The 10,486-nt window shown below is 41.1% G+C and overlaps 1 pseudogene; it reads right to left on the minus strand.

The window, feature by feature from the left end:
- Nucleotides 1-8,967: 8,967 nt before the first annotated feature.
- LOC140519352 (ubiquilin-4 pseudogene) lies at nucleotides 8,968-10,059 on the minus strand (annotated as a pseudogene).
- Between the last annotated feature and the right edge of the window lie 427 nt (nucleotides 10,060-10,486).

Raw genomic sequence — 10,486 nt, forward strand, 5'->3', positions numbered from 1 at the left:
TGACAATCTTTTCACCCAATCACAACATACTTCCTATGTATTCATTTCATTTCATCTAATGGTTCAAATCACTTCACTCTTTTATAGCTTGCTTGAATGAATTGTTTGAACCTGGTTTCTTTCTTATATTGATTGATTGATTCAATAGAGCTATCTAGCAATTGTTCATGCTTACTTTACACCTTTGATTTTACAATTAAATCAAAGAGATGTTCTCACCTAATAGAGGTATCCTGGCATAGAATATCTTGTTAGTTATAATAATTGGTATTGGAGTGTGGGACACACATACCCTTCCAGTAAGAAGAGTCAAAAGCCAGGATAAAGGAATAAGCTCACACCCAGAGGACAATTCACAAATAAAGTTTATTAATGCAAAAGCAAGCAGAGTTGAGAAGGGAAATTAGATAGTGAAGATTTGTTTCCTTTCTTGTCCTGCTACCTATGGTTGCGGTCAACTGCACTACTCTGAAAACTGTTATTTCTTTACATCTGTTTTTTTAGGGCAGGGAATGGAGGGCTGCTGCTGCTGGCTTCTCTTTCTGTTGCTGCTGCTGGTAGCAGGAGAGTGAGTCCAGACATCTCTCTCACCTCTAAACTGGTATTCTTACAGCTCCCCCAACCCAAAATAAAATATAAAAACTTTCGATATTTTGATAACTCTCCCAAATCCTTCCCCTTGATGATAAACTGCATCTCATAGAAGGCTATGTGATTAGTACCTAGAAGCTTGCCCCATTTGTAAGTGGCTATGTATATTATATATGTTGTCTCCCCTGTCTAGACTGTAATGTCCTTGAGGGTAGAGATTGTTTAACTCTTGTCCTCATACCCCCAGTACCTCAACAGTGTCTGGTACATAGTTACATAATAAATGCTTGTTGCTTGCTTGATTGGAGAAGGGACCATTTTAGGGGAGAAGATAGCGTGAGATTTGGCTATCCAGAGCTGTAAGAGATCCAGGTGGAGATATATAATTGGCAGTTATTGATGCAAGATTGGCACTTGGGAAAGAGGCTAGGGCCAATAGATTCATTTGTGAGTTGTCTGCATGGAGATGATAATTGAACTTATGGGATTGCTAAAAGCTCAGAAGAGAGGACAGAGCTAAGGTGTAGTCTTGGAGAGCATTCACATTTATATAGCAAAGAGGACACTGACCAAGCAAATTGAGAAGCAGGCAGGCAGGCAGAAGGAGTCTCAGGAAAGAACACAAATCCCAGGGAGAGGAAGCATAGAATAGTGGAGAGCGAGCTGGTTTCAGAGCCAAGGCGACTTTTTTGAAAGATATACAACTTTTAGCAAAGTAATAATGATTCCCTAGGTATCCTAATCTTGACTGCAGCAGCTGTTGCTCCTGCAGACCTATATCCACTGAAGCTTGTCTAGCCATTAATTTGTGTAAATGTGTACAAGGGAATGAGCCATAATGATTAGGCAGTAGGTATAGGCTTGTTCAAGGGAATGCCTCTATAATAAAGTATGTTCTGTCCAAAGGGGATGGGCCTAGAATTAACATAAATGCTTTGTTGTTCTTCAGGCATTTCAGTCTTGTCTGACTCTCCATGACCCCATTTGGGGTTTTCTTGCCAAAGACACTAGAGTGGTTTGCGATTTCTTTTTCCAGCTCATTTTGCAGATGAGGAAACAGAGGTAAAGAGGGTTAAGTGATTTGTCCAGGTTCACACAGCTAGTGAGTGTCTGAGACCAGATTTGAACTCAGGGAGATGTCTTCTTGACTCTAACCACAGTGCCAACTAGCTGCCCTAATACTTACAGAGCTATGTATTATTCTCAAGCTCTTCTCCTGAGAGAAACATGGTGCTTTGGAAAATGCTGGATTTGAAGGCTGAGGATCGTATCACCTCATATCCACAGATTGGTTAATATGACAGAAAAGGAAAATGATAAATGTTGAAGGGGATGAGAAAAAGCAGGGATTCATGATTGATGGAGTTGTGAACTGATCCAACCATTCTGGAAATCAATGTCCAAAATGGGACAGGTAGTAAATGGCAGGGGCAGAATTTGAATTCAGATCTATTGATTGCTCTCTTTCCAAATTGTGCCATATCTCTTTTTTTAAAAAAAATATTAAGTAACTGGGGATATACACACACATAATAAATATCTATGAATATATGTACATACATGCGCATACATATACATGCATACATATATGTATATACGTACTGAGACTGGACATCTACATTGCACCTTGGACTCCTCTCTAAATGAAGGTGAAAGATCTGAATTAGGAGGACCTTGTGTTCAAATCCAGCCTTGGACAGTTCCAGCTGTGTGACCCTGAGCAAATCACTTAACCCCAGTAGCCTCCACCAAAAAAAAAAAAAAAATCTATCTGAGGTGACTAGGAACCACAATCATTTAAGTTAAGCGACTTACCATTTACTGCCTGTCCTAACGAGTATCTGCTTTGAGACCAGGAAGGTTAGGGAAAGATGGCATCTCTCACTACCCCTTTCATGAGCCACAAATAGACTGGAAGCATGATTTTACCTTGTTTGGCCACTTTTATCCTTGGGTTCAAAGTGTTTGTACTGATAGAAGTAGCTTTTCCTTTCAAAAAAATCCATTCCCGTGACCCATCCATAGAAGTTGCACCTATACCACAAGTGGAAATTTGGGGGGACCAAAGAGAGTGGATCCTTTGCCCCAGTGGGAGATGAAGATTGCTCCTCTAGCCCAGGAAAGAGCAGCTTTCAGAGTGAATGGAGTAAATTTTCCCAGTCTAACTTATTTTTCACAAAGTTCCCCATGCCTAAGGACTCCTCAAGTCTTCAAATAATTGTGTTTCATGGTCTGGCTGTTGTAGCAATACTTGTCAGAAGACGAAAAAATATTATCTTTATTGACAGGGCTGGAGGCTCATTATTTTTCCAATTCTGTCCTAGTTGGTACATTGGCTTCCTTGTTTCTCAGGCTCTACTGCTCCAGGATTATACAATGCCTACCATATGCTCCAATGCCTTCCTTGGAGGAATCAGCAAGGATGGAATAACTTGTTTGTGATTCTTGTGATTGACAACTGCCACATGTCACAGGACCACAGGGAATGTCTTGAGGCTGAGGCAACTGTCTAAGGAAGGAGATTGAAAAGATCCTGGGTGTGATGCCCTCTGGCTCTAAAAAGTATATAAAGACTCTGAGGGTGAGGTTTTATTTGGGGCTTACTGAATGGAAGTGTTTGTTTGGCCAGATGAGTACTCTGGGAAGCCATTAAGGAGCCCTACCCAGCTTTGAGAACTCAGATGCTGTACTTGCCTTTCTGGTGTCTATGAATTCAGGCAGTTGGGATCCAATTATCTGTTGAATTCAGGTAAAGGAAGCCATTTCTGTTGATTTCTTTGGGGTTTAAGGTGTTGACTCCCTGAACTATGTGAATGACATATGTGCTTGATTAAAGGACGGATACATGTGCTTCATTAAAGTGATTGTTAACCCCTCAAAAGTTGCCTTTCCATCGAAGAACCTATGATAGCAAGCCCCCCCTGCCCCCCTCCTGTGTACGTTAGAGATCAGGCACATTAGAAATCCTGGCTGTGACTTGGTTAAACATAAATATTCGGAAAAGGCTAGGATGCTCAGCCTCTTTACTTTCTAAATCAATATACCAAAATCTTGTTTGTTATGCTGGTGATTACAGACTTTGGCCTCCATGAGAAGTTTTCTGTATCATTATGAAAATATTGCATTAGCCCTTCCCCTGACCATGAGGATGCTGGTTTGACTTTAGGAGCGAACTCCAACTGTAGAAAATCATAGTTTTTAAAGCTGGCTCACTGGTTAGCATTCAAAACAACAGTAGGGCTTATCTCCATCTCCCATATATTTGCTGTGGAGCAGTCTAGAATCTGAACTAGAATCATGGAACTGTAAGGAACTTTGGAAATAATATACCTCAAACATCTCATTTTGTAGGTAAAAACCATCCTGAGCCTCAGTTACATGGCTTATCCAAGGTCACACAGTCTGTAGGAGAGCCAGAACAAAGATTATTTTTTTCCTGTCTCCCAAGCCACTGCTCTTTTCACAACAACTTGTGGTTATCTTGTCAGACTCATTCATCCTACAAACATGTGTCTTGGGTACTCAAATTACAAAGTAGGTCCGTGAATGGGGCAGCTGGGTGGTGCAGTGGATAGGGTGCTGAACCTGGAGTCAGGAAGACCTGAGTTTAAATCTGGCCTTAGACACTAGCTGTGTCACTTGACCTTGGGCAAGTCATTTGACCCTGTCTGCCTCAGTTCCTCATCTGTCAAATGATCTAGAGAAGGAAATGGCAGACCACTCCAGTATCTTTGTCAAGAAAACCCCAAATAGGGTCATGGAGAGTCAGACACGACTGAAACAACTGAATAACAAAAATTCCATGAATCTTTAGCAAGTTGTCATGTGGGAAAGCTTTACAACTTTTTGTTTTCCTGAATTCATAGTCATAGATTTAGATCCAGAAGAAGCCTGAGAGATCTAAATCAACTCCTTCATTTTACTGAAGAGGAAATAGAGGGACAAAGGAAGTGATCTGTCCAAGGTCATAGAGTTTATAAGTAATACAAGCAAGATTTAAAGGCCTTTTGACTTCAAATCCAGTGCCTTTCATTTTTAAAAATAAATAATTATTGATATAATTTCTTTTAAAATCACTGACATTTCCTAATGTATTCCTAATATGTTTTCCTAATATATTAGAGACAGTTAGGTGGTATAGTGGATAGAGCACTGGGCTTTGAATCAGGAAGATCTGAGTTGAAATTCAGCATCAGACATATGTTAGCTATGTGACTCTGGGTCAGTCACAACCTCTGTTTGCTTCAATTCCCTCATCTGTAAAATGGGGGTAATAATAGTACCTACTCCCCAGGGTTGTAGTGAGGATAAAATGCAATAGAAATAATGAAGCACTTAGTACAGTGCCTGGAACACTGTAAGGGCTATATAAATGTTAGCTGTTATTACAGAGCACTGTACCTGGAGTGAGAAACCTGAGTTCGAAATTGGCCTCAGACATTTACTAGCTGTATGACCTTCACAAGTCACTTAACTGCTATCTGCCTCAGGTTTCTCAACTGTAGACTAGAGATTATAATAGTAACTATATCACAAGATTATTGTGAAGATCAAATGAGAAAATATTTGTAACATATTTTGTATAATTTCTGACACATAGTTGAAGTTTACTAAATGCTTATTCCATCCCTCCTCCCACCCTTGCCAGTGCGTCATGTTTTCTGCCAAATCATAGTGTAATAGTGACCACCTACTGCCTGGAAGCCAGCTAGGTTACATTCCATCTCTCCTACAGAGTTCTCCAGTATTCTTAAGAGAGTTTGGGCTGTCTAGGCTCTCTGCTATTAGCATCAGTCCACAGTGACTGCATGCTGGCTGCATTCTTTCAATTTTAGAAGGGTCAGCTGCACCCAGTTCCATTTAATCTCTTAGTAGTCAGATTAACTTTTTTGAAGGAACATTTACTTCAAAAGAATAGTAAGAACAAACATCCCTCCTATCCCATACTCTGGGGATGGAAGGTTCATATCTTAAATCAGTTTCTTTCTTTCTTTCTTTCTTTCTTTCTTTCTTTCTTTCTTTCTTTCTTTCTTTCTTTCTTTCTTTCTTTCTTTCTTTCTTTCTTTCTTCTTTCTTTCTTTCTTTCTTTCTTTCTTTCTTTCTTTCTTTCTTTCTTTCTTTCTTTCTTTCTTCCTTCCTTCCTTCCTTCCTTCCTTCCTTCCTTCCTTCCTTCCTTCCTTCCTTCCTTCCTTCCTTCCTTTCTTTCTTTCTTTCTTTCTTTCTTTCTTTCTTTCTTCCTTCCTTCCTTCCTTCCTTCCTTCCTTCCTTCCTTCCTTCCTTCCTTCCTTCCTTCCTTCCTTCCTTCCTTCAGCAAACAGGGTTAAGTGGCTTGTCCAGGGTCACATAGATAGTAAGCATCTGAGTCTGAATTTGAACTCAGGTACTCCTGACTTCAGGAGCAGTGCTCTATCTACTGCATTACCTAGTGCCCTGTTCATTTTCTAAGTAGCATAGTCCCACTAAGCTCCAAGTCCAAATCTCCCCTTGGCCTTGAGTCTCTGGCATCCTGATTTCTCAGAACTTCCCTGTTGAGCAGGTTGGCTACATATACAGACCAGAATCTTGCCTCCAAGACCATCATGGCTCAAACTCCATGGGGCCAATGGGTAATTTTATTTCTTGCCCCTAGAACTGAAAAGGGCAAAAAAACCAAAATTCCAACCCTAAGACCATTCTTTGGGGCCACAGGGAAAAGTAGCCCTTTTTCCCCTCATCCCCTCAGTTCATGGCATCTGCACAGTGGATGAATATGACCTTCACCCTCTCTGGATGTTGTAGGAAAGAGAAAGAGACAGTGTGTTCTGGTCTCAGGGTTTTTATAGATGCAGCCTATTCTGTCTTTTGAGTGAATCAAAAGATACTACTCCTATTCATGTAGTAGGGGAATGCACAACGTTTTCTCTCTCAGAAGCTGATCCCTCCATTTGAGGGGATCTGGGCATGCTCAAAGAGAAAGGAACAAAACTAAGATTCGGCTGAACTAGCCAAGGCATCTAAAAAGTCTGACCCTCTCTGTAGTTTGACATACTCTCTACCTCCCACCTCTGCAAAGAAAACAGGATATTTTCATGGTTATTCTTTGGGGTCAAGTTCAATGCATTACACATTCCATGGTATAGGTGGCCTGTAGGTGACAAAGTGGAAAGAGCACTGGTCGAGTAGTCAGGAAGATCTGAGTTCAAATTTAACCTCAGACACTTATTAGCTGTGTGACCCTTGGCAAGTCACTTTTTCCCTATTTGCCTCAGTTTCCTCATCTGCAAAATGAGCTAGAGAAAGAAATGGCAAATCACTCCAGTATGATGGCCAAGAAAACCCCAAATGGGGTCATGAAGAGTCAGACATGACTGAAAAATGACTGCAATAAATAGTATGAGCTTCAGGAATGAACTTAAGGCTGCTGGACTCTAATTCTAACACTCCATTCATTACATCATCCTGCCTCTATGTGAGTAAAGCAGCAAACACTAAAACCTTGGTTTCCTTAAGAAGAAACCCCATTTTAATTCAAGCTTGGAAAACCTTTTGAATGTGAGTTTGTCCATTTTCCTGAGACAGTATATTGACTATAATTGAATCATTCTCAGATGACTGATGATCTTTCAGAACCTTTGAATCATCATTATGAATCATAATTCTCCATGTTCAAGATCATTAAATGGAGTTAACTAGACAAGGTACTCTTGAAGTTGCTTTTTAAAAAGTCTCTGATATGAAGGCATTTTGGTATCACATCTAAGTAGTATGAATATTTAGATCTGTGTTGTGTTCCTACCTTTTTCCCAAGTGGCTGAGTGACCTTGGGCAAGCTGGTCAATTTTTCCTCAGTTTTTCATCTGCAAATTGAGAGTATGTGGACAAGATGATGCCCTTTATGTCTTCTGTGATAAATGGTTGTACAGACTACATTTGGAGACCTTCCCTGACATGGAATGCATTCTATCTGAAGACAATCAATTCCATTTGGGGGGATAATTTTAATTGCTGGGAAGCTTTTCCATATGTTGAGCTGAAGTTTATCTTCCCATAATTTTTGTTGTTTGTAGTTGTGCCTTCTTTAACCACAAGACATGATGGTGCTCCATATGATAGCCTTTTAAAAAAAAGTCATTTTCACTGGTTGTTCCCCATGGCTATAATGCTTCCCTTACTCAGGGCTATTTCTTGGTTTCTCTGGCTTCTTTCAAATCTCAGCTAAAATCCTGTTTTTGGTTTCTTTCAATGTCACTTTAGGTTACCTCCAATTTACCTAGTATATATTTTATGGTACCTTGTGTACCAAGGGTTTTTATATTATCTCACCCATCAGACTCTGAGATCTTTGAAAGCAGGGATCATGTACCTTTGTTTGTATGCCTAGTATCTAGCACCATATCTGACACATAGTAGGTATGTAATAAATACTTGATTGACTGACTAGTTTTAAGACAGCTACCATCTCCAATCTACTGGCTTTTTTCAAACTAAATAACCCTATTTCCTTCCGCTTATTCTCACATGGACTGATTTTTTTTTTTTTAGTCTATCCACCATATTGGTGGTGCTCTGGTGCTCTAATAGGTTTTCATTTTCACATGGTTGGTTGTTGTCTTTTGTTCTCAAAGAGGACTGTGCATGTGTGGGTGGGATGAGAGTTTGGAATGGACTCAGGGATTAGGAGGACTGAGACCCCAGCAGTTTCTCAGTGACTGCATTAATACTCGCACCCATAGTAATCAGGGTCTGCAGGTTACCCTTTCAATTGATGAAGCCTATGTCTGAGCTTTTCCTGCTGTTATTGAAATCAGATTTCTGGTGTCTTCACTAGGGAGTTTCCTCCTTCAGCCAAAAGCTGGATCATCTATTGAATCAGCTGCTTTGGGCAATTGGTTGTGCCTCCTTGTAGCAAGGAGCACCCTGAAACATCCAGGATAGCCTGCTAGCTCAGGTTCTTAGATCTGCTTTTCTAAGAGGAAAGCAACTTTTGAGGTGGTCAACAGTCTTCTTTAGTCACATATACCAACAGAAAAAAATACAGGCAGAGAAATAAAGACCAACAGATAGGGCTTCTAACTGTCTGACCTTAAGCAATACATACATCACAGATCAACAGATAGATCCAGCTGTCTGGACCATTACCTACAAACATGGTTACCAGAGAGAGAAGCACCAACATCTGAGTTTTCAAGCTAGGGTGACTCCTTCACAGCTACCCAGAGTCTTGTCTGGCTAAACAAATACTTCCCAAGAGTAAGCCTCCTAAACAAAACCTGAGTATATATACACTTTTCAGAGCCAGAGGGCACGACCTTCTGACCCAGTGCCTCATTAGCAATGAACAAAAGATGTGGGCCTTCCTACATCAAGTTTCCTTTAATAGGCTTCACCTGAGGCCTATTAATTTTGTGGGGGAGATCTTTCACTGGCATTACACCCCTGTTGGAGAGGTACTAGCTGGGATGGATAGGGAAATGATGGGATCTGTGGGATTCCTGCAGTTGGAGGTAGGATTCTGGGCACCCCCAAGTTGCCCAGGCTGGGTACCAGCCCTGGGACCTTGATCTGCAGCATCTACAGCCTCTCTTGGATCTGTATGGGTGCCTGCATGGGGTTGGTGAGAATGGACAGGGAACCTGGGTTCTGTATAGATACATGGTAAGCTCTAGCAGCTGAGAATTCATTGTCATCTGAACAGAAAAGTTGGAGTTCTGGGCAAGTGGTGGCATCATATTTAGCATGTATGGGGCAGAGACCATATTTTGCACTAGCTGAGGATTTTCTGAAATTTGCTGGAGAGGATTATTAATCATTCCTGACCTCAGGCTAACTACATTGATCCCAAAAGGCTCCAAGTCTTTTGGGTGCACCTATCTGGTCCCTGAGTCTCTGGTGCCCTCCCTATGGGCCCTGGGGCCTGGGAGGTGGGGACAGAGCCTAAGACTTAGGGAGGGGCTTCCAGTTCTTAGTTCAAATAGGTGGGGAGAAAGAGCTGTCAGAATTCCCTGCCAATGAGGAGAACGGATTGTAGCTGAACTGTTTCTGAGCAGCACTGAACATGTATTCCTGCATGCCTCTGTACATGCTACATGGCATTATATCCCCTGGGGATGCTCTCTAGATTGCTCATGGACCACCTGATTATTCATCAACTCTTGTACCATGGCTGGGTGGCGAGCTAATTCCATAGATTGCCTCATAAACTCTAGGTTATTGATTGGTTGATTAGTTGGTTGATATGGTTGGTTGATGGTTGATTGGTTGATTGACCTCCAGATTCCTCTCCATCAATTGCTACATCTATGGGTTGGCCATGATCATCTGGTGCATCAGGTCAGGGTTGAACATCATGCTTTCACCAAGAGGGTTTTCCATAATCTGGGATAATGGTTTGGAAATCAGTTGCCTCTGCATCTGCTGCTGTAGCTCCATGAAATTGGCTGAGCCAAAGCCTAGACTGCCTAGAAATTTGTCAGTTAAGAGTACAAACATGAGAATACCCAGAGGCCTGGGTGAACTATAACAGTAGACACATCACTGTAAACTATGCTGAATTCCAGCTTGCAGAAAATAAATAACCAACAACTGAAGCCTAAAACAGGCTAAGAATATGTAACTGAAATTAACTAGGATAATATCCATTTGTCATTTCCTTACTAAAGAGGTCATGCCAAATCAATCCCAGAAGCTGAAGGTGGAGACAAATCAATTAAGGAAGGTTCTGAATTTGTTCTCAGTCAGTCAACATTAAGCATTTACTAAGCACCTATAGAGGCAGCTAGGTGGTGCAGTGGCTGGAGTATAAAGCCTAGTGTCAGGAAGACCTTTGTTCAAATCCAGCCTCAGATGCTTTCTAGCTGTGTGACCCTGGAGAGTTACTTAACTTTAGTTTGTCTCAGTTACATTAACTGTAAAGTGG

This window comes from Notamacropus eugenii, chromosome 1 (genome assembly GCF_028372415.1).
Source record: "Notamacropus eugenii isolate mMacEug1 chromosome 1, mMacEug1.pri_v2, whole genome shotgun sequence".
NCBI classification, from domain to species: Eukaryota; Metazoa; Chordata; class Mammalia; order Diprotodontia; family Macropodidae; genus Notamacropus; species Notamacropus eugenii.